The sequence below is a fragment of the Mus pahari genome, chromosome 2, assembly GCF_900095145.1.
Source record: "Mus pahari chromosome 2, PAHARI_EIJ_v1.1, whole genome shotgun sequence".
Lineage (NCBI taxonomy): Eukaryota > Metazoa > Chordata > Mammalia > Rodentia > Muridae > Mus > Mus pahari.
The window spans coordinates 3405851-3430956 of NC_034591.1; the positions used below are offsets into that span (position 1 = coordinate 3405851).

The 25106-nt window shown below is 36.7% G+C and overlaps 1 protein-coding gene and 1 pseudogene across 1 annotated transcript in view; both read right to left on the bottom strand.

Annotated features, from left to right (window-relative positions):
* Znf804b (zinc finger protein 804B) overlaps positions 1-25106 on the bottom strand; it is a 523885-nt gene that overhangs the window by 111449 nt on the left and 387330 nt on the right. The gene's annotated exons all lie outside the window — the stretch shown is intronic.
* LOC110317308 lies at positions 19589-20238 on the bottom strand (annotated as a pseudogene).

Sequence of the window (25106 nt, forward strand, 5' to 3'; positions counted from 1 at the left end):
TATATAGTAAATTTTATTTAAACTGTGTTTGTAGATGTATACACGAACTTACATGTTTTGTAGTTATTTTAGGTAACTAATCATGTAAATCCATATGACAGGCATATTTATGTTACTTTATCCTCCCTCTTTTGTATTTATCTTTCTATATTGCTTATTTGTTTTATACAGATATCATATTGGAAACATTTTGAAATTGTAAATTGCTATGCAGAATAACCAAAACAGTAAAAAGTATATGTTAACAAATTATTTTGGGGAGTATAATACTATCTAACCAACATTCAGGTCCTATCAATTTCTAAAAGAGAAATTCCAAGATTGGATCTGTGAAATCAGATAATAGAAGACAAAGGACACAGGTGGAAAATGTCCATCAAGAATACAGACATGGAAAGTGTTAGCAATAAATGAACGGATTATTTGATTTCTGTCTTTGTGTTGTGTTACAGACTAGGGTAAATGGAGTATTATTGGACAATTTTATTATGTATGATGGGACCCAAACTATACAATTTTACAACATAAAATACAATTCCAAATGTAAAAGGGTCAAATATCTCAATAATTACTTGATTAGTTACTTTATGTTGCTCTTAAAGACTTCATGACCAAAAGTGAATAAAGGAGAAAGAGTTTATTTTGGCCCCTAATTCAAGAGTGAGTGGCAGCGAGGCTAGAAATCCTCAAAACCTGCCCATAATAGTGTGCTTAATTGTTTCTTTTAATGTTCCAAAATCTTCACAAACACTGACACTGGAAACCAAATATTTAAATATGTGAGTCTATTGGATACATTTCTCATTTCATTTTTTTTAGATATTTTTTTTATTTACATTTCAAATGTTATCCCCTTTCCTGGTTTCTACTCTGAAAACCCCCTAACCCACCTTCTTTCACCCTGTTCATAAACCCTGTTTCCCTGTTTTGGGATTCCCCTACACTGGGGCATCGAGCCTTCCCAGGACCAAGGGCCTTTTCTCCCATTGATGTCTAACAAGGCCATCCTCTGCCACAGATGCAGCTGGAGCCATGGTTCCCACCATGTGTACTCTTTGGATGGTGGTTTAGTCCCTGGAAGATCTGGGGTACTGGTCTCTGCTTCACACTTTGTCTCTGTAACTCTTCCCATGGGTATTTTGATCTCCCTTCCTTCATGATCTTCATTTGGTCTGTGAATTATATCTTGGGTATACTGAGCTTCTGGGCTAATATCCAATTATCAGTGAGTGTATACCACGTGAGTTCTTTTGTGATTGGGTTAGCTCACTTGGATGATATTTTCTAGTTCCATCCATTTGCCTAAGAATTTCATGAATTCATTGTTTTAATGGTTAAGTAGTATTCCATTGTGTTAATGTACCACATTTTCTTTATCCATTCTTCTGTTGAGGGACATCTGGGTTCTTTCTAGCTTTGGCTATTATAAATAGGGCTGCTATGAACATAGCGGAGCAAGTGTTCTTATTACTTTTGGAGCATCTTCTGGGTATCCTGTAGTATTATGTCCAAATTTCTGAGGAAGGTCCATACTGATTTCCAGAGTGGTTGTACTAGCTTGCAATCCCACCAGAAACCCAGGATAGCAAAAAGTATTATCAACCATAAAAGAACTGCTAGGGGAATCAGCATCCTTGACCTCAAGCTGTACTACAGAGCAATAGTGACAAAAACTGCATGGTACTGGTACAAGCAGGTGTATCAATGGAATAGAATTGAAGTTCCAGAAATGAACCCACACACCTATGGTCACTTGATATTTGACAAAACAGCTAAAACCATCCAGTGGGAAAAAAGACAGCATTTTCAACAAATGGTGCTGGTTCAAAGGGCAGTTAGCAGGCAGAAGAATGCAAACCGATCCATCTTATCTCCTTGTACAAAGCTCAAGTCCAAGTGGATCAAAACAAGTCCACATAAAACCAGATAAACTGAAACTAATAGAAAAGAAAGTGGGGAAGAGCCTCGAGCACATAGGCACAGGGGACATTTTCCTGAACAGTACACCAATAGCTCTCAGATCAAGAATTGACAAATAGGACCTTATAAAATTGCAAAGCTTCTGTAAGGCAAGGGACACTGTCAAATAGGCCAAAATGGCATCCAACAAATTGGGAAAAGATCTTTACCAACCCTAAATCTGATAGAGGGCTAATATCCAATATATACAAAGAACTCAAAAAGTTAGACTCCAGAGAATCAAATAACCTTATTAAAAATGGGGTACAGAGCTAAATAAAGAATTCCCAACTGAAAAATACCAGATGGCCGAGAAGTACCTAAAGAAATGTTCAATATCCTTAGTCATCAGGGAAATTCAAATCAAAACATCCCTGAGATTCCACCTCACACCTGTCAGAATTGCTAAGATAAAAACTCAGATGATAGCAGATGCTGGTGAGGATGTGGAGAAAGAGGAACACTCCTCCATTGCTGGTGGGATTGCAAGCTGATACATTTCTCATTTCAACCACCACAATAATAGATTAGTCTGGACTTGTCAGTTAGTGATGCAATCCACAACACTGAATAGGAAAGAGTTGAAGCGATGTATAACAATTCTAAGATGTACTCTGAATATATATTCTCATAGTTAGAAAATATGTCTAAATAAATCACATTTATTTAGCTCTTGCTTTATTAAACTTAAGGAAAAATAATTCCTATGTACGGATAATTTCACCCATGTTATGGAATGTCTACAGCACAGATATAGGATAACAGTCTGAGATGTATGAGCTTCACGTGTAGGGTGACTGTTACATTCTCAGTTCCCTTTTGTCATTTCATGACAAACAATAACTCTTGGGAACCCTACCAAAAAGACTGACCATATTTAGAAACATTAAATTCATTTAAAATTCAAGAGAATTTTTCTATATTTGAAAGTCTGACTTTCAAATGTGTCTATTTTGTGGTTTCATAAAATATAAGGAAATACATTTTCTTGCTTCAGACTCGTGACAATACTCCACTGTTGTAGAGGTAGTAATTATTGCCCTATTAATTGAATACCACAGATAGGTAGGACTGTAACGAATATAGACATATTACATTCATCTAAATTGAACACACTTAAATGAATATGTTCATTGTGAGTCAGACAGGAAAAAAATTCATTTAGCTGTTCCTCCTGATATAGCAACTTACTGTAAAAATGCAATTAATAGTGTCTGACATTTCATTTTCTAACATAAGACAAATCAATAAAAAATGTCAGGAAACTACTTTTGTAAGAAGTTGCTAGTGACAAAAATCTCAGTTCCAAACCACTTTTTAATTCAAAAACTGAAAACATTATTGAAAGAAAGAAATGTTCATTCAGAGATAATGACGTAGACACTGGCTCAACTTTGATTGAGAATTGACTACAAATATATGTCCTTCAAAAACAGTCAGTGACTAATCAAGCAATTACATTCTTTGCCTTCTAAGCATTATTAATGGGTATTAAACTTTCTCCATGTTGCCCATTCACTAAAAGCAAGCTTCAAAATTCCTGTACTTATATAATCAAATAGTGTGAAGCCAGTTGGCCTTGCTTTTAACAATAAGTGGGTGAGACCCTTGTGAGTGCCCCACAGACACAGTTTCCCTGAATATGTGCTGATCGATCTGACAATAAGCTTTCTATATTCAGATAATCTTACAGCAGAAATTCTGCTCACAAAGATTCCTTGCACTGCTATTTTAAGCTCACTTTTCTAGGTTTCTAACTGTTAACATTATGCTTTCAGACATGGGGAAACTACAACTGAGAACAAAACACACTTTACAGAAACTCACATATTGAAATAATAGCTGTAAGATGAGAAAGCATGACAAAGCTAAATAAATAGTAAAAGGGATAGTTTACTTTGAGATAAAGACACTTGTACAGGCCAATCTAACACTACAAGCAGGATTAATTTGTCAACTATAAAGCAATGTATATTATCTAGTTCCATTTTCATTTAATTTGTCAAACACATTGTTATTTCACTTCATTTATTAAATGTTATGATGGAAAATTACTTAAAATAATTAGATGTTATGTTTTGTGCATATATATTATACATATTGTATATTTTATACATACAATTATATATTATATGTATATATGTATACATATGTATGCACATATGTACATGTATTATTTGATTTTGGAAAAGAAACAAAAATGACTTCAGTTGCAGTCAAAGCTAGAAACTGGGGACAAGTTTATTTCTATCATAATAAATGACAAGAATGATAGAGCAGCCTTCCAAGACAATGACACTTTATAGTGGTGAAAGAATACCACAGCACCTTTAGTGTTTGACTCATCATTATTCAATCTTATTGCAAGTAGCAGTAAGCTGTGGTTCTCTCTTACTTTCTCTGTCTCTGTTCTCTGTCTCTCTCTGTCTCCCTGTCTCCCTGTCTCTGTCTCTGTCTCTGTGTGTGTGTTTATGTGTGTGTGTGAGCACACGTGCACAAGTGTATATGTACACACACACACTTATGCAGGTGGTATGTATAGAGGCTATCTAAAATAAGACATACATACAGTAGAAAGTATCCGTGGTTCCATGCTAAAAATGAGAACCTTCTAAGAGTAGAACCATTTGAGGACATTAAGCTTGAAGATATTCATCTAGAAATGGGTGTGTTTACTAGTGGAAATGGCTTACTCAAGTTTATGTAAGGTGACAAAAAGAAGATTCAGGGTGAGAATTCATATCCTTGTTGTCAGCTCTTGAGATAAAAAACAGAGCAATTATTTGAGTGGGGGCATGTCATAACTTTGAAAATGCATTTACTGGGGGAATGAAATTTCCTTTCTTCTAAAAATTAAAATGTATAAATGACATAAATAATAAAATTGAAAAAGTATAGTACTTGTCAAATTATGTAATTACATTCAAAATATATTTAACAAAATATTTAATATTACATCCCTTACTCTTGGGATACCAGAAATAACACATTTGTATTTTACAATGTTTTCTAGAAAAGAATCATTCCTAAGAGACTATTTTACTTTCTGCTATTCTACTAGACTTAAACGCCACATTTAGGATTTCACTGTTTCACATATTGCTAGTTCCAGAATGTCAAAATAAGCATTGAAGTTACTCAGTATTAAAACTTGGTTGTAGAAAAAAAGCATCCATTAAGTCCTTCCTAATTGAGGGGAATCATTAAGATGAAAGAATTCACAACTAAGATGTCCTAATGTTTTTTGTTTGTTGGTTTTGTTTGTTTGTTTGTTTGTTTTACATTTCTATGATCCTCTTGAAAGGATTTAGAGGAGTAGAGAGCTGATTGTTTGTGAATGTTGAATTTGTTACCTCACTAGTCTCCTATATAGGGTTGTTTGTGAATGTTGAATTTGTTACCTCACTAGTCTCCTATATAGGATAACATGAAATCCACATCTTAAAGAGACCTTTTGACAACCTGCAGGGATAGTGTTAAGTCATAAGATATATAAGACATTGCATTGGAGTATATGAACATCATTAGGATTTAGTGTTCTGTATCTACTCAGAGAACTAAAGCAGTCAGCTTAGTGATGGTTTAAGCTCTAGAAGACTAAGAGAATAAGTCTCATTAACATAATTTCACAATTGGTTTAAATTATTTTTGATGGATTTGACTCTTCTGAAGAAAAAAACAATTCAGTGACACTTGGTGCTTTCTTTAATCAGTGGGTTAAGATGATGACACCATGTATCCCTGAGACTGTGCAGTTCTGTTTGGTAATGAGATTACTACAGAAGTTGCCATGTGCTAATAATAAACAAACTGCGGAAAAACTCCAGGGCCTATGATTTCAACTCTTCATTATTTTATTTTCTTTTGCCAATAGTCATTATTTCTGACCAGTGGCTAATGTCGTAATTGCTTTTTTTTTTTTCATGTTTTTCCTTTGTTTATACCATGGGACTATTTGCTCAGAAAAATTCTCTTGGATTATTAGTTTTTTATTTCTTAGCCTTTAAACAAATTTTGAGTTCAATTGAATTAATCAAAGCACAGACAAATTTTCTCTTAATTCTTTCTACAGAACTGTTTGTTTCTACCCACAAGCCATGGAAGATCCTGATTGAGGTCACTATTTGGTAAAATGTTCAATTTTAATTTGGAGTGAAAAAAAAAAACTTTATCCTTGTTAGAGGCTTCATTTGTCACTAGACCTCCAAGTTGCTCTAGCTGCAGGGAACATTTAAACCCAATTTAGTAGAAAATCTATTTTATCACATAAGAAGAAAATTGTCACTGACAGGAAAACACTATGTTGTTAAATATAGAAACAAATGTTAACTTTCTCCAGATGTAACATCAAGAACTTAAGTAAAAGTTCTCTCTTCATTTCTTCTGCTTACCCAAATACCAAAGTGCTTTATTGGAAAATTATTGGTGGAACTCTGATAATGAACAGGTGTGAATGAAGATATGGGTCTAACAGGAGAACAGAGAAATTGATTTCATAGAAGAATCTTCATTTCCTTAGAAGATGGATAGGAGATAGTAAGAAAGAAAAAATCAAGTTGTGGATTTGAAAAACTGAATCATATAAAGAAAACTATTGTAGGAAAAGGAAAGTGGAAAACATAAACATTTCCTCAGTCTTAGATAAAGTTTTAGTCAAAATATGTTTGGAGAGCTTGAAAGATGACTCAGTCAGTGAAATGCTTATTTTTCTTTTTTTCTTTTCTTTTCTTTTCTTTTCTTTTCTTTTCTTTTCTTTTCTTTTCTTTTCTTTTCTTTTCTTTTCTTTTCTTTTTCTTTTCTTTTCTTTTCTTTTCTTTTCTTTTCTTTTCTTTTCTTCCCCCAATTTTCATTAGGTATTTTCTTCCCCTCTACTGGGGCTTATAATGTTTGCAAGACCAAGGGGCCACTCTTCCCAATGATGGCTGACTAGGCCATTTTCTGCTACATATGCAGCTAGAGACACGAGCTCTGGGGGTACTGGTTAGTTCTTATTGTTGTTCCAACTATAGGGGTGCAGACCCCTTCAGCTCCTTGGGTACTTTCTCTATCTCCTCCATTGGGGGCACTGTGTTCCATCCAATAGCTTCTTGAGTCCACCTTCTTGAGTATATATTGATATTCTTCTTGATTAATACATTGGATATTAGTACCCTATCTGATTTAGGATTGGCAAAGATCCTTTGCCAATCTGTTGGTGGCGTTTTTGTCTTATTGACAGTGTCTTTTGCCTTACAGACATTCTTCAGTGCTCAGAATTCAGCGCTCAGAATCATTTGATAAAGCTAGGAATACTACTAAGTTTATACATCTAATACTAAACAGATAGACATTGAATCATGAGGACTACTGTCCAGTCCCTCAACTGTACCAAGTGAGTTTAAAGCAAGTAAGAGACCTTGTCTCAAAAAAATGGAAGACACCAACAAAGGAACAACAGCCAAGTCTTTACTAGAGCTGCCCCTAGTTCTTGTAAACTTTATATGTCCCATACAGTGGAACACCAGGGCCAAGAAGTGGGAGTGAGTGGGTAGGGGAGCAGGGCAGGGGAGGGTATAGGGGACTTTTGGGATAGCATTTGAAATGTAAATGAAGAAAATATCTAATAAAAAATTTAAAAAATAAAAAAAAAAGTAAAATATCCTGAAAAAAGGAATTTAAGAAAAATGTAACCACAAAATTTATAGAGAACTGGATCAACTTAAAATGAATACTATTAACATATTGAGGTCATATAATATCTGAAAGGAAAAAAAAACCTTCATGTTCCTCATAAGTGGGATCTAGCCAATAATGTATATGTATAACAAATACATATATGCCTGAAGTATATTATTGTTTCATTCCTCTTCTTTTCTTTTTTTCTTTTCTTTTCTTTTCTTTTCTTTTCTCTTTTCTTCTCTTCTCCTCTCTTCTTTTCTTTTCTTGGATATTTTATTTATTTACATTTCACATGTTATCCCCTTTCTCATTTTCTCCTATGGAATCCCCCTATCCCATTACCCTTCCCTCTGCTTGAAGGTGCTCCATCACCCACCCACCCATTCCTGCCTCCTTATCCTGGCATTCTCCTACACTGAGGAATCAAGCCTTCACAGGACCAAGGGTGTCTCCTCCCATTGAGGTCTCACAATGCCATCCTCTGCTACATATGTGGCTGGAGCCATAGGTCCCTCCATGTTTACTCTTTGGTTTGGTGGTTTATTCCGTGGGAGCTCTGAGGTATTGAGTTGGTTGATATTGTTGTTCTTCCTATGGGGTTTTAAAACCCTTCACCTCCTTCAGTCCTTTCTCTAACTCCTTCATTGGACACTCTGTGCTCAGTCCAGTGGTTTGCAGTGAGCATCAGCCTCTGTATTTGTCAGGCTCTGGAAGAGCCTCTTGGGAAACAGCCATACCAGGCTCCTGTCAGCAAGCACTTCCTGGCATCTGCAATAGTGTCTGGGTTTGGAGTCTGTATATGGGATAGATCACCAGGTGGGACAGTCTCTGGATGGCTTTCCCTTCAGTCTTTGCTCCTTGCTTTGTTTCTGTATCTCCTCCCATGGGTATTTTGTTCTTTCTCCTAAGAAGGACTGAAGTATCCACACTTTGGTCTTCCTTCTTCTTGAGTTTCATGTGGTCTGTGAATTGTATCTTGGGTATTCTGAGCTTCTGGATTAATAACCACTTATCAGTGAGTGCATACCATGTGTGTTCTTTTGTGATTGGGTTACCTCACTCAGGATGATATTTCCTAGTTCCAACCATTTGACTAAGAATTTCATGAATTCATTGTTTTTAATAGCTGGGTAGTACTCCATTTTGTAAATGTACCACATTTTCTACATCCATTCCTCTTTTGAAGGACATCTGGGTTCTTTCCAGCTTCTGCTTATTTTAAATAAGGCTGCTATGAACATAGTGGAGCATGTGTCCGTGTTCTATGTTGGAGCATAGCTGGGTCCTTAGGTAGTACTATATCCAATTTTCTGAGGAACCACCAGACTGATTTCTAGAGTGGTTGTACCAGCTTTCAGTTTCTGATTTTCTTAAATTGGCTATTCTGTCTCTATCTTTTAGTTAGTTTAGATATGGTTTTGAATGTTTCCTTGATTTTTCTCAAAGAACCAACTCTTTGTTTCTTTGATTCTTTATATTGTTCCCCTGGTTTCTTCTTTCTATTTTTTTCATTTCAGCCCTGTTATTATTTCTTCCTCTTGTTATTATCTAATCCTCTTGGGTATACTTACTTCTTTTTGTGTTAGTACTTCCAAAGTATTTGCTGGATATCCATCCCATTTCTTTTAAATGTAGGCTATTAGTGCTATGAACTTTTCTCTTTGCATTAGTTTCATTGTGTCCCACAAATTTGGGTATATTATGCATCCATTTTCATTGCATTCTTGAGATTATTTAATTTATTTTTTGTTTCTCTCTTGACCCATTTTTCATTCAGTAGATAGTTGTTTATTTTTCCATGAGTTTGTAAGCTTTTTTTTGTTTCTGTTATTCTTGGTATCCAGATTTAAGCCATTGTGGGCTGATATGATACAGTACTTAGTTCCATTTCCTTGTATCCATTCAGACTTTCTTTATATCAGAGAATGTAGTTAACTTATTGAAGGTTCAGTGAAGTGCTAGGATGACAGTATATTCTTTTGTGTTTGGGTGAAATATTTTGTAAATACCTGTTAAGAGAGTTTTGTTTGTAAAGTCTTTAGTTAAAGCCTTTCTCTGTTTAGTTTTTTGTAGATTCCCTCTCTCTTGGTGAAAGTTAAGTATTGAAGTCACCCAATAGTAGTTTGTGAGAATCAATATGTGAGTTAAGCTGTACAAGTGTTTCTTTTACAAAAGTGGTTGCTCTTGTGTTAGGGGAAAAGAGGTAAAGAATTGTAATCAGTACCTCTCCTATATACAAATGAAAAATGTACTGAGAAAGAAATCAAAGAAATAATACCCTTTATAAAAGCCTAAATAATATAAATTTTCTTGGCATAACTATTGCCAAACAAGTCAAATACTTGAATGATAAAAAAATTAATGATTTGAAGGAGGAAATGGAAGAAGATATCAGAAACTCAAAGATCACCCATGCTTATAGATCCTTAGGACTTAGTAAAAATGACCATTTTACTAGTAGCAATCTGGCAATCTGAGTATTCAACACAGTCCCTGTTTAAATTCCAAGACTGTTCTTTACAGACCTTGAAAGGACAATTTTCAGCTTCATATAGAAAGAAAATAATACAGATTTGCCAAACCAATTATGAAAAGTAAAATAACTGCTGGAGTTACCACCATCCCTGATTTCAAGCTGTTCTACAAAGCTAGAGTTAAAACAACAACACAAAAAACAACCAACCAAACAAACAAATAAAAACTAACACACCTGGCACTAGTCAAGCCTGATGTCTGCAAGTAAAGAATGCAAATAGATCCATATTAATCACTGTCCAAAAAAACTCAAGTCTACATGTTTTCAAGACTTCAACATAAAAGTAGAGATATTGAACCTGATAGAAAGGTGGTAGGGTATAGCCTTAAATGCATTGGTATAGGAGACAACTTTCTGAATAGAACACTGATAGCACAAACTGAAAGCAGCAATTAATCAATGGGATGCCATGAAAGTAAAAAACTTCTATATGACAAAGGACACAGTAAATAGGACAAAGCAACAACCTACAGAATGGAAAAAGATGTTTACCAACTCCGTATCTGATGGAGGGTTAAAATCCAAAATACATAAATAGCTTAAGAAACTAGGTATTAAAAACTCAATTCATCCAGTTAAAAATGGGGTAGAGATCTAAACAGTGAATTCTCAGTAAAGGAGTCAGAAACTAGATTACTGGTAAACATATAAAGAAGTATTCAACATCCTTAGCCAACAGGGAAATTCAAATCAAAAATACTTTGAGATTCTGTCTTAAACTTGTTAGAATGGTTAACTAAGATCAATAACCAGTGTAACAGATCATGCTGGTGAGAATTTGGAACAAGGTGAATACTACTCTATTGCTGGTAGGAGTGCAAACTCATATGCAAACTCAAACTCATTGACTCCAGAAGTCAATATGGTGTTTTTTCAGAAAACTGCTAAAAAATTTACCTCAAAACCCAGCTATACCACTCCTTGGTATTTACCCAAAGAGCACTCTAACTTACCGCAAAGATACTTGCTCAATTATTTTTACTCCTGATTTATTCATAGTAGGCAGAAACTGGATACAGAAAATGTGGTGAGACAGTCCCATGGTCCCCAGAGGACTCTCCACTCCACAGGCACCCTAGTATGTCCAGGATCTTAGGATCACTGGTGAGTTAAACACATCTGTTCCAAACCAAACTTGACAGGCCTTTGCCAGCAGAAGCAGGGACTCCGGAAACCCGCCCAACAAGGAGCTTGGGTCCCTTCTGGTCAGCGCCAGCTCTGGGCCACCTTGGGAGCAAATTCCAAAGATGGTCCCACAGTCCCCAGAGGACTCTCCACACCTCAGGCACTTTAGCATGCCCAGGATCTTAGGATCACTGGTGAGTGGAATGCAACCTCTGTTCCAAAACAGTTATGACAGCAGAAGCAGGGACACAGGAACCCTGCTTGATGAGCATCTCGGGTTCGCTTGCTGGTATACCTTGGTTTCAAACACAGCAGACAGCCCCCGATCCCCAGAAGAGACACCACTTCCAGGCACTGTAACACGGCAATTATCTTAGGATTCCAGGATCCCAGGATAACAGGAGCTTGATCACACCAGGATTTCAGAGTCTCAGAGGAAGCTTGACTGCCAAGAATGCTGACACACCAAGAATCTCAGGTTCACAGGAGCTGGGAGTCACAGGATCACAGAGAAAGCTGGACTCTGAAGAGTCCTGAATCAACCAGGATTACAGAAAAGAGAGGCTCCAATCGGATATATTGATGGCAGCAAGCATTTTAGATAATCAGATGGCTGGAGGCAAGCTTAAGAAAAGAAGCAACAGAAACCAAGGTAACTTGGCCTCATCAGAACCAAACTCTCCCACCTTAGCAAGTCCTGGATACACCATCACACCAGAAAAGCAAGATATGGATCTAAAGTCACTTCTCGTGATGATGGTGGAGGACTTTAAGAAGGAAATAAATAACTCTGTTAAATTAATACACATCCAGTCGGGTGAAAGAATTGAACAAAACCATCCAGGATCTAAAAATGGAAGTAGAAACAATAAAGAAATCAAAAAGGGAGACCACTCTGAAAATAGAAAACCTAGAAAAGAAGTCAGGAGCCAAGGATGCAAGCATAAGCAACAGAATACAAGAGATAGAAGAGATAATCTCAGGTGCAGAAGATAGAAAACATTGATACAACTATCAAAGAAAATGCAAGATGCAAAAATGTTCCAACACAAATCATCTAGGAAATCCAGGACACAATAAGACCAAAGCTAAGGATAATAGGTATAGATGAAAAGGAAGATTTCCTACTTAAAGGGGCAATAAATATCTTCAACAAAATTTTAGAAGAAAATTTCCCCAACCTAAAGAAAGAGATGCCCATGAACATACAAGAAGCCTACAGAACTCCAAATAGTTTGGACCAGAAGAGAAATTCCTCTTGTCACATAATAATCAAAACACCTAATACACAAAACAAAGAAAAATATTAAAAGCAGTAAGGGGAAAATGTCAAGTAACATATAAAGGCAGAACTATAAGAATTACATCTGACTTCTCCCCAGAGACTATAAAGATCCTGGGCAGATGTCAAACAGACCCAAAGAGAACACAAATGCCAGTCCAAGCTACTACAGACAGCAAAACTCTCAGTTACTATACATGAAGAAACTAAGGTATTCCATGACAAAACCAAATTTACACAATATCTTTCCACAAATCCAGCCCTTCAAAGGATAATACAGGGAAAACTTGAGCACAGGGAGGGAAACTAAGAGAAAAAGGAAGAAAGTAATCTTTCATCAAACCTAAAGAAGACAGCCACATGAACAGAATCCCAACTCTAACAACAAAACTAACAGGAAGCAACAATAACTTTTCCTTAATATCTCTTAATATCCATGGACACAATTCCCCAATAATAAGACATAGACTAACAGACTGGTTACGTAAACAGGACTCCACTTTTTGCTGCATACAGGAAACCCACCTCAGGGACAAAGACAGACACTACCTTAGAGTAAAAGGCTGGAAAACAATTGTCCAAGCAAATTGTCCCAAGAAACAAGCTGGAGTAGCCATTCTAATATTGAATAAAATTGACTTTCAACCTAAAGTTCTTAAAAAATATCAGGAGGGACACTTCTTACCCATCAAAGGTAAAATTTACCAAGATGAAGTCTTGATTTTAAACATCTATGCTCCAAATCCAAGGGCAAACCACATTCATGAAAGAAACTTTGCTAAACTCAAAGCACACATTGCACCTCAAACAATAATATTGGGAGACTTCAACATCCCACTCTTATCAATGGACAGATCCTGGAAACAAATTAAACAGAGACACAGTGAAACTAACAGATGTTATGAAACAAATAGATTTAACAGATATCTACAGAACATTTAATCCTAAAACAAAAGGGTATACCTTCTTCTCAGCACCTCATGGTGCCTTCTCCAAAATTCACCATATAATTGGTCCCCAAACAGGCTTCAGCAGATATAAAATTATTGAAATAATCCTGTGCACCCTATTAGATCACCACAGACTAAGGCTGATCGTCAGTAACAACATAAATAGTAGAAAACCCACATACAATTGGAAGCTGAACAACACTCTCCTCAATGATTACTTGGTCAAGGAAGAAATAAAGAAAGAAATTAAAGACTTTTTAGAGTTTAATGATAATGAAGGCACAACATACTCACATTTATGGGACACAATGAAGGCAGTCGAAGAGGGAAATACATAGCTGTGAGTGCCTCCAAAGAGAAGCTGGAGTGAGCATACACTAGCAGCTTGAAAGCACACCTGAAAGCTCTAGAACAACAGAAATCAAATTCACCCAGGAGGAGTAAATGGCAGGAAATAATTAAACTCAGAGCTGAAATCAACTAAGTGGAAACATAAAGAACTATACAGAGAATCAACCAAAGCAGGAGCTGGTTCTTTGAGAAAATCAACAAGATAAACCCCTAGTCAGACTAACTAGAGGGCACAGGGTCAGTATCCTAATTAACATAATCAGAAGTGGAAAGGGAGATATAACAACAGAATCTGAGGAAATACAAAAAAATCATCAGATCCTACTTCAATAGCTTATACTCAACAAAACTGGAAAACCTGGATAAAATGGACAATTTTCTAGACAGATACCATGTACCAAGGTTAAATCAGGATCAGATCAATGATCTAAACAGTTCCATATCCCCTAAAGAAATAGAAAAAGTCATTAATATTCTGCCAACCAAAAATATCCCTAGGACCAGATGGGTTTAGTGCAGAGTTTTCTCAGAACTTCAAAGAAGACCTAATTCCAATATTCCACAAATTATTCTACAACATAGAAAGACAGAAGGTAATCTACCCAATTCATTCTATGATGCCACAATAACTCTGATACCTAAATCATACAAAGACCAAACAATGAAAGAAAACTTCAGACCAATTTCCCTTGTGAATATCGATGTAAATAACTCAATAAAATTCTTTCCAACCTAATCCAAGAACACATCAAAACGATCATCCATCATGANCAAGTAGGCTTCATCCCAGGGGTGCAAGGATGGTTCAATATACAGAAATCCATCAACATAATCCACTATATAAACAAAGTCAAAGATAAAAACCACATGATCATCTCATTAGATGCTGAGAAAGCACTGGACAAAGTCCAACACTCCCTCATATTAAAAGTCTTGGGAAGATCAGGAATTCAAGAACCATACCTAAACATAGTAAAAGCAATATACAGCAAACCAGTAGCCAGCATTAAACTAAATGGTGAGAAACTTGAAGCAATCCCACTAAAATCAGGGACTAGACAAAGCTGCCCATTCTCTCCCTATCTATTCTATACAGTACTGGAAATCCTAGCCAGAGCAATTAGACATCAAAAGAAGATCAAAGGAATACAAATTGGAAAGAAAGAAGTAAAAATATCACTATTTGCATATGATATGATAGTATATATAAGTGACCCTAAAAATTCCACCAGAGAACTCCTAAACCTGATAAACAACTTCAGTGCAGTAGCTGGATATGAAATTAACTCAAAGAAATCAGTGGCCTTTCTCTACACAAAGGATAAACAAGGCTGAGAAAGAAACTAGGGAAATAACACCCTTCAAAAGAGTCACAAATAATATAAAATACCTTGGTGCGACTCTGAAGGAAGTGAAAGTCTGTACTATAAGAACTTCAAGACTCTGAAGAAAGAAACCAATGAAGATCTCAGAAGATGGAAAAATCTCCCATGCTCATCGATTAGCAGGATTAATATAGTCAAAATGGCCATCTTGCCAAAAGCAATCAACAGATTCAATGCAATCCCCATCAAAATTCCAACTCAAGTCTTCACAGTATTGGAAAGGGCAATTGGCAAATTCATCTGGAATAACAAAAATCCTAGGATAGCAAAAACTATGCTCAACATAAAAGAACCTCTGCTAGAATCACCATGCCTGACCTTAAGCTGTACTACAGAGCAATTTTGATTAAAACTTCATGGTACGGGTACAGTGACAGACAGGTAAATCAATGGAACAGAATTGAAGACCCAGAAATGAACCCACACACCAATGGTCATTTGATCTTTGACAAAGGAGCTAAAACCATCCAGTGGAAAGAAGACAGCATCATCAAAAAATGATGCTGGCTCAACTGGCCCTAGCATGTAGAGAATTGGGAATTGAGCCATTCTTATCTCCTTGCACCCAGATCAAGTCTAAGTAGATCAAAGAACTCCACATAAAACCAGAGACACTGTATCTTATAGAGGAGAAAGTGGGGGAAAGCCTCGAAGATATGGGCACAGGGGAAAAATTCCTGAACAGAACAGCAATGGCTTATGCTGTAAGATCAAGAATTGACAAATGGGACCTCATAAAGTTGTAAAGTTTCTGTAAGGCAAAGAACACTGTCAATAAGACCAAAAGGCAACCAACAGATTGGGAAAAGCTCTTTACCAATGCTAAATCCTATAGGGGGCTACTATCCAATACATATAATGAACTCAAGAATTTGGACTCCAGAAAACTATATAACCCTATTAAAAATAGGGTGCAGAGCTAAACAAAGAATTCTCAACTGAGGAATACCAAATGACTGAGAATCACCTGAAAAAAAATGTTTAACATCCTTAATCATTAGGGAAATGCAAATCAAAACAACCCTGAGATTTCACCTCATACCAGTCAGAATGGCTAAGTTCAAAAACTCAAGTGACAGCAGATGCTGGTGAGGATGTAGATAATGAGGAACACTCCTCCATTGCTGGTGGGATTAAAAGCTGGTACAACTACTCTGGAAATCAATCTGGCTGTTCTTCAGAAAATTGGACAAAGTTCTACCAGAAGATCCAGCAATACTGCTCCTGGGCATATACCTGGAATATGCTCCACCATGTAATAAGGGCAAATGCTCCACTATTTTCAAAGCAGCCTTATTTTTAATCGCCAGACACTGGAAAGAACCTAGATGTCCCTCAACACAAGAATGGATACAGAAAATGTTGCACATTTACAAAATGGAGTACTACGCAGCTATTCAAAACAATGGATTCATGAAATTCTTAGACAAATGGATGGATCTAGAGGATATCATCTTGGTCCTGTGAAGGCTTTCTGCCTCAGTATAGGGAAATGCCAGGACCAGGAATGGGAGTGGGTGGGTTGTGGAGCAGGGGGAAGGGGAAGGGGATAGGGGATTTTTTGGAGGGGAAACTAGAAAATGTGATAACATTTGAAACGTAAATAAAGAAAATATCTAAAAAAAAAAAAGAAAATATGGTAATTTAGACAATGTTCCTCAGCTTTTTTTTAAAAAAAAATTCATGAAATTTGTAGGCAAATGGACAGAACTAGAAGAAATCATCCTGGTTGAGTTAGTTCAGATCTAGAGTGACAAATATGGTACGCATTAACTTATACTTCAATATTAAATATCAAGATTTAGATAAACAAATATAGCCCACAGACCCCAAAAGGTTAAGTGAAGGAGGGCTCTAGGTGTGACACATGTATCTCCATGGGAGCTAGAATAGGTTCTGTGTATGTACTGGTGGCAGGTGGGAAAAGAAGCAGAAGGGATAAAGTGGTGGGGGGTGCTGGCTGCAGAGAATGAGGGGAGAGACTCCTGGAATTGGGGGGGGGGGGTTATTTTAGGATGATGTAGAAACAGTGCTGTGAAAACTTCCCAGAGTCTATGAAGGTGACCCTAATGAGGACTCCTGTACAGGAGAATGCAAAGTCTTAATTAACCGTCTTTTGTCTTTTGTAGTAAAGCAAGGCTACCAGTGGTGAGCCTTGGTTACATTCTGTGAAGTTGTTAGCCCAGCTGTTCCTGTGGATATCTATAGAGTTTCCAGACTGATGTTAGCACAGAAGGTCTCTCTGTCTCTCTCTGTCTCTCTGTCTCTGTCTCTGTCTCTGTCTCTGTCTCTGTCTCTCCCTCTCTCTCTCTCTCTCTCTCTCTCTCTCTCTCTCTCTCTCTCTCTCTCTCTCTCTCTCTCTCTCTCTCTCTCTCTCTCCTGTCAACAGTGCCTCATGGCAAGGACAACATTCACACAGCTTGCTGAGCACCAGGAAATAAAGCAAGTGTCTGCATGGAGTCTTCACCCATAAGTTTTTGTTCCAATTCAGTAGGGTATTTTACAGGTTACCGAAAGTGAAACCCAGATAGCAATCTAGCCACAAAATCTTTCACCTACAGTCTGCAAGATATGGTAGGGCCACTGTGACACAGAACTTGTTGGAGTGGGTAGCCAACGTCTGATTTCACTTGAGGCCCATGGCAGTAGAGGCATCTCATGCCTGACATTGCCTAAAGGGCCAGAAACCAGAGACTGCATAGCCCAGGAACCTAGGCTAGAACCAAACATGATGGGCAAAACAAACAAACAAAAAAAACCAATGAAATCTTTTCTAATAAATTCTGCTATACTCATTGACTAGTGCCTTATTTAGTTATCCTCAGAGAGGCTTTCTCTGGTGGACAGGAGCAGATGCAGATCAGCCAGACATTTTGCAGCAAGTTTGTAAATTGGAAATCTCAGAATTTTCCACCTCTTGGAGCAGAGAGAAGGTGGCCAAGGTTGGAGAAAAAAGATTGTATGAGTCAGAGGGGTTAGAGGACACTGGTAGAACATGGCTTCCTGAGTCACCTAAGCAGGGCTCAGATGGGCTCACAGAGACTGAAGCAGTAGTCATGGTGCCTACATGGGTTCTCGTCAGGTTTCTGTATGTTATGACCATGAGTTTGTTGTGTTGGTAGGACTCTTAAAATTGAAACTGGTTGTCTCTCACTTTTTTGCCTGCTATTGGGGCTCTTTTCCTCCTGTTGGGTTGTTCAATCCAGCCTCAATATGAGGGCTTTTGTCATGTTGAACTGTTGTCTTCTGGAAGCCTGCTCCTCTCTGAGGGGAACTGCAGGGGCAAGATCCAGGGGAGAGAGGATAGGTGGGGAGGGTCTGGGAGGAGTGGAGGGAGAGAAAGCCATGGCCTAGTATTTTGAGAGAAGAATCTATTTTCAATAAAGCAATAAAAGAAAAACTACTATTTCATTAAAAAGTAAAGTTAAAAACAACACAAATAAAGCTTTCTCTTTTTACCAAAGTTTACTCAGAACCTTTCTCTCACTTAATTTTAATATAGAATCAAGAAATATAAATAAAGTGGAAATACTGCTGTGAGGGCTATCACTGTAGCCAGGAAGCCAAAGAGGAAATGTGGGGAAGAGAGAAAGAACTGTTATGTAGAATATCCATGAAGATCAGGATTTATATAGAGAAATTCGCAGCACACACAGAGCCTGCGCACACACAGAGCCTGAATGATTATAGATTTCCTGTTTCCAGCTGTGCTTATCTTCTTCCAGCAAGGTATTTGTAGGAACCCATGTGATTTCTACAGAAATGTGAATCATCTCCCATCAGATACTGAGGGCTCTACGAGTTAGGAGATAAGATATTAGACAGCCATACCTCATACCCTACAAAAGTTAATTAAATGCCCATGTTCTACAATATTTTGTCATAACAAATTAGGTGAAATTTCATAAGACTTTATATTAATGTGACAAAATGAGTATTTACTTTGACCGACTTTCTTCTGTAAACATTTACTGTGTTTAACTTACATTGTGAAGATCAATTCTTAAGTCATTTACATTTGAGTTTGGTATTCTACCCAATGGTATTTTAGAATCCAATCTCTTCTTCATTTGCATTTGGGTTGTTGCCACTGTTTTTTTTGTTTGTTTGTTTGTTCTTAGTTGCTCTATATATTTATTATCTATAATTAATGCAGTAAGAGGGGTTAAAAAACAAGCTTGTAGGCTATACAATTTCAAAAGTTGCATTGCAGGGAAAAAGAAGGGCTGATGTTTATCAACCATCTCTGAGGTTCTTGGTGGATGTATTCTTGGGGAAGTAGATCTCTAAATGCTAGTGAAAGGGGTTTTATTCCTGGAGGGAACATGCCTACAGTTCTCCATTAAGCTGGGGTAAGGACAATTGGTAGGCCCATGGGTGTTTTCACACCAGGTAGAGGAACCATAACTCCTGGAGGCGAGGGTTGCTCTGCTGACAGGCAGAGGTGGGACTCCTCATCCTGGTGAGTACTGGATAGAGACTACTGCAATGCTGGAAGCAGCAGCAACAGCAATCAACAGCTACTTCAGTGCCTCTTCCTGTTGGAGTCATTACCTCCAGAGATGGACCTCCACCTCTTCAAACAGTGCCTGCTAATCTAGCAGGAGCTTAGGGAATGGATGAACTAGCTGGTACTCCTCTGGTAGCTGCCTTCTCAACCCAAGGACCATATGCAGCTACAGAAAGTGGAGCATGAACAATGCCAGTATCTTTAGGAAGTAGACCCTCCACCATCATGGAAACCAAGTTCTCATGATGTAGCAAGTGCAGACCCAAAGCCCATTGTTCAGCACACTCTGGGCTGGTTTGCATTATTTGGCTTGATCTTCCTGAACTCATTACAATCATGAAGAATCAAATTCATATGCTTGTCAAAAAAACCTTAAGTGTACCAATGAAGATTCTTCTGTCTGGCAGGATACATTGCATTCTGTAGTCAATGGGCTGCAATCTTGCTACTCTTATACACAGCCATGATTGCTGTTCCACCATAGATCTTCTCAACCATAAAATTTCAAGATCCTTAATTATTGGGAGAGGGTTATAAGCAAAAGTGTGATGCAGGCTCTGAAACACAATATAAGCTTGACCGACGTTTCACAAACAGTAGAAGCATATGTTTTTCCTTAACTTCCCCAACCTTTATGTGCCAATAGTGCCTTAACCACATCTTGATGTCTCAGCTAAAAACAACCTTCTCAGTTCTGCCTAGAAAATCATCTTAGAAACATGGTACTGCTAAGAACATTGTGGGAACAAGTGACACTCTTGGTTGCTCAGTGATGGTATTTCTACATCTGACCTGGACTCTCAGGCATTTGCTGCTCAGTAGTTCACAGATATAAACGATCCCTTGCTCACTTTATCACATTGCAAATCACTCCTCAAAACAACAGACATCCTAGCTCCCTTTCCTCTCCTCCACTGATATTTTAAGCTGAAGGGGATGTTGAAAGATTAAACTAGACAAATTTTGAGAATACTGCATATTAAAACCTGTCTTGATCATAGCTGTGCTTTAATATGTTACTTTAGATGTCAAAGATGATCATACACTTTAAAAATAACTATACATCAATAAAATAGTCAAGACCATGATCAGTCTTCTTCATTTATTTTACATTTTCTTAAAAAGAATTCTGAATTTCTTACTTTGGGGAAAAGATCTATATAGATCCTATTCTAAACAGAATAGCACCAATTTCTATTTTGACATAGTTATTTATTATTAGTTAAAATGAGAATTGTTTTCAAAAATTGGGAGCATTTCTAAGAAAATGTTGCTAATAAAGTTTCAATCACATATGTATCTTTTTTTCCGAGTAGAATACAATTTAATATACAAAATATGCTCAGGTCAAAGTCTTATAAAATGCCCAGTTCAGATGTCTCCCCTGTTACATGGTTATCTTCTCCTTTCTTCATAAATTTCTAGGAAATATTTTTCTGCTTTTCCAGGCATGCTATTTACATTTTCATTCTGAGATAGTAGAAGTGTTAAGTTCATAAGACAGATACTATTAAATTATATTTAAATAATTTTCAAACATATTGATTTCATCATTTATTTTAGAGAGATAAAATTAATACTGAGATTGAATCAAGTAGTCTTGTATTGAAATAGTTAATTAACACCCTGTTTGTATAACCTGAGGAACTAATGAACACTTCAGGATTTAGTTGAGGAAAAACAATGATTCAGTGGGCAGTTTCCTGCAATCAACCTAAGATTATGAGACATGAACCATTTTCAGATATTAATTTTGTGTTGTAAAGATAATTTCTATGGTTACTTGCTAGGAGATACTGGGCTAGTCAACAATCTCATGGAAATGAATTGTTTGTTTACAATATTTGTGAATTGATATCTAAACTGGGGATTAAATGTAAAAAAAGCTCATTGTAATATTTTTAAATTTTTTACTTTTGTGAAATATACTTGGTAATTTTGTTTATTCTTGGAAATTTTAACATGTATTACGTAAATTTTAATTTTCAGTCTTCTTACCTATAAAAAGAATTGCTTAGCTAATAAACCAATGGTTGTTTGATTATAGTATCAATACTTGTCTTTTAGAAACTGAACCATTAAAAGAATTCATAGTATATTAAAGGAGAAAAAGAATTAGATAATAAAGGGTTGTGTAAAATGGGAGGCTCAAGAAAGACTTGGGAGAAGAATGTGAATTAGGTTCATACCACTATAGTCACTTATTCATCCACAGAAACAAAGGAACAGAACACTCACTCACCAACCTTATGCCAATGCAAAGAGGTCAAGGCATAGGAAGGCATATAAATTAATTCAAGTCTACACCTAGTCTCACAGGTAGCTTCAATGTAATTATTTGTACCCAAGTAAAAATCTTTGGTTTCTCCTGTTCAATCAGTATGATTCATTTGTACAGACTAGTATTCTTTCACCTAGGTTTGTCTGTTTGTTCCAAACTCCTTTATTATCTCTTTGTTAAGACAAAGGACTAAGGTCAATGCATATGCAGTTATTACTGGGATGCTTTAATGTCTTCAAGAAAAGGAATGTGATCCATTGAAATTTGTATGGTGTAGTTAGTATTTTCTTTCAGTGTAATGAGTATCTCGGATCAGAAACAAAAGAAACGAAATTGCAAGTTTAAAGATTAATTTCAACCATAAAAGATTAAAATTAATTAATGTCCCATGGGGTGTAGTAGCTTGGAGAGATACGGTTTTGAATTTCTAATCAAGGTATGCAGATATTTGTGCTATTGCAAATAAAATGCTGGAGGTAATTTTGAAATTACAATCAGAGACAGGTATCAAATTTCATAGGATCTATCAGATCTTGACCAAGAGATTTGGATTAAAATGGCAGGAATTAGGGAAAGAGTTTTCCCACAAAAGTCCTTAAGATGATTGTTTTCTGAGAAAACATCCTCCAAAGGGTACTTATTATTTTTCAAAGTGAGTAGGAAAAGAGTGATTTTTCCCATACCTCCCAAAATGAATTCATAACTGCAACACAACTGTATATTCTTACTTTCTAGGCTCATGCAGGTAAAAATGATTTTTTTTTCTCTGACTGTATTTCTTTGTAATCAAGAAAATATTTCCATTGGAGAAAATATGAAAGTTATTTATTTCAAATCCAGGACCTTTTACTCCGATGTAAACAAATTCAATTGTTGTTTAATGCACAGGAGAGAGGGAGGCTCAAAGTTATAGGAAAATAGCAGGTAGAAAATGTAGCCGTTAAAATAAACACAAAAACATGAAAAATGGAATCTAAACATATTCTATTTTGCTTTTATACTTAAGCATTTTGCTACATGAATGAGTTGCTTAGTTTGCTTGTCTATTCTGTTTCCATCCTGATACTATTGGTGTGGTATTATACAATTGTTTTCAGTGAGTAATAATCAACCTCCAGGTAAAGCTCACTGGCTTCCATGTTGCCACTGATCAAATCTGTCTATTATGGTATAGTACAATATTCATCTTACTGAATCAAACAAGCAAAATGTTTTTCTCTGTAAAAATAAAAATCTAACTTTTAGGTAAGATATATTCTTTTTTTTTAATTTTTTTCAATTTTATTAGGTATTAACTTCATTTACATTTCAAATGCTATCCCCAAAGTCCCCTATACCCTCTCCCACCCTGCACCCTAACCACCCACTCCTACTTCTTGGCCCTGGTGTTCCCCTGTACTGGGGCATATAATGTTTGCAAGACCAAGGGGCATCTCTTCCCAATGATGGCTGACTAGACCATCTTCTGCTACATATGCAGCTAGAGACAAAAGCTCTGGGGGTGCTAGTTAGTTCATATTGTTGTTGCACCTACAGGGTTGCAGCCCCCTACAACACCTTGGGTACTTTCTCTAGCTCCTCCATTGGGGGCCCTGTATTCCATCCAACAGCTGACTGTGAGCATCCACTTCTGTGTTTGCCAGGCACTGGCATAGCCTCACAAGAGACAGCTATATCAGGGTCCTTTCAGCAAAAACTTGCTGGCGTATGCAATAGTGTCTGCGTCTGGTGGCTGATTATGGGATGGACCCCTGGGTGGGGCAGTTTTTGGATGGTCCATCCTTTTATTTCAGCTCCAAACTTTGGGTAAGATATATTCTTACTCAGATTAAAAATTAAGCTCTTAAATAGACAAGAACAAAGATGAATATAAACTTATTCACTTTAATATTTTAAGGAATAGGAGTTAATACTGTCTTTGTACTCTACCCAGTATTTCTAAAATAATCCCATGGTGGCTCAAATATTTTTCAAGGAATGATTTGTTTAGATATTCATATAGCAGGATTCTACAGTTTTCACCTAGAAAGTCATATCACATTTAAATTGATAATATTTTAATTTTCTTTTCTGCTATTAATTTTTGACATTTAAGGCTTAACATCTCAGTAAACTAATGGAAATTTCCAATATCCATTTTATGGACATGTGTATATTCTGAGTAATTATAATATTAAATAATATTGATTTACATGACTTATAATTTTGAATGGATAAGACTTAAAAAGTAGTAATTTAGTGTTAGTTTTCTGACCTTCTAATGAGTCCTTTTAGTAAAATAGAGACTCAAAGAAAAGTTTTTTTTTCTAACAACTATTTGGAGTATTTTACAAATGGACTAAGATTTTTTTTTTATTTTGTCCTTTTTATATATATATAAAACTCATTTTATTAGAAAATTTCTTCATTTACATTTAAAATGCTATCCTGAATGTCCCCTATACCCTCTCCCCACCATGCTCCCCTGCCCACCCACTCCCATTTCTTGGCCCTGGTGTTCCCCTGTATTGGGCATATAAAGTTTGCAAGACCAAGGGGCATCTCTTCCCAATATGGTTGACTAGGCCATCTTCTGCTACATATGCAGCTAGAGACACGAGCTCTGGAGGTACTGATTAGTTCATATTGTTGTTTCATCTATAGGGTTGCAAACCCCTTCAGTTCATTGGGTAATTCTCTAGCTCCTCTATTGGAGTCTCTGTGTTCTATCCTATAGATGACTTTGGGCATTCATTTCTATATTTGCCAGGCATTGGCATAGCCTCACAGAGATAGCTATATCAGTGTCCTTTCAGTAAGATCTTCCTGGCATATGGAATAGTTTCTGCGTTTGGTGGCTGATTATGGGATGGACCCCAAGGTGGGGCAGCCTCTTGATGGTCCATCCTTTTGTCTTAGCATGGACTAAGATTTAGATATACCAAGAGGATGCCCCCATCACCCTGACAGGACTCCCCACTTTCTGGAGCCTCAAGTCTCTCAAGGATTAGATCCATCTTCTCCCATTGAGGTCAGACCAGACAGCCCTCTGCTTTATATGTGTCAGGGGCCTTGGACCAGCTCGATTAT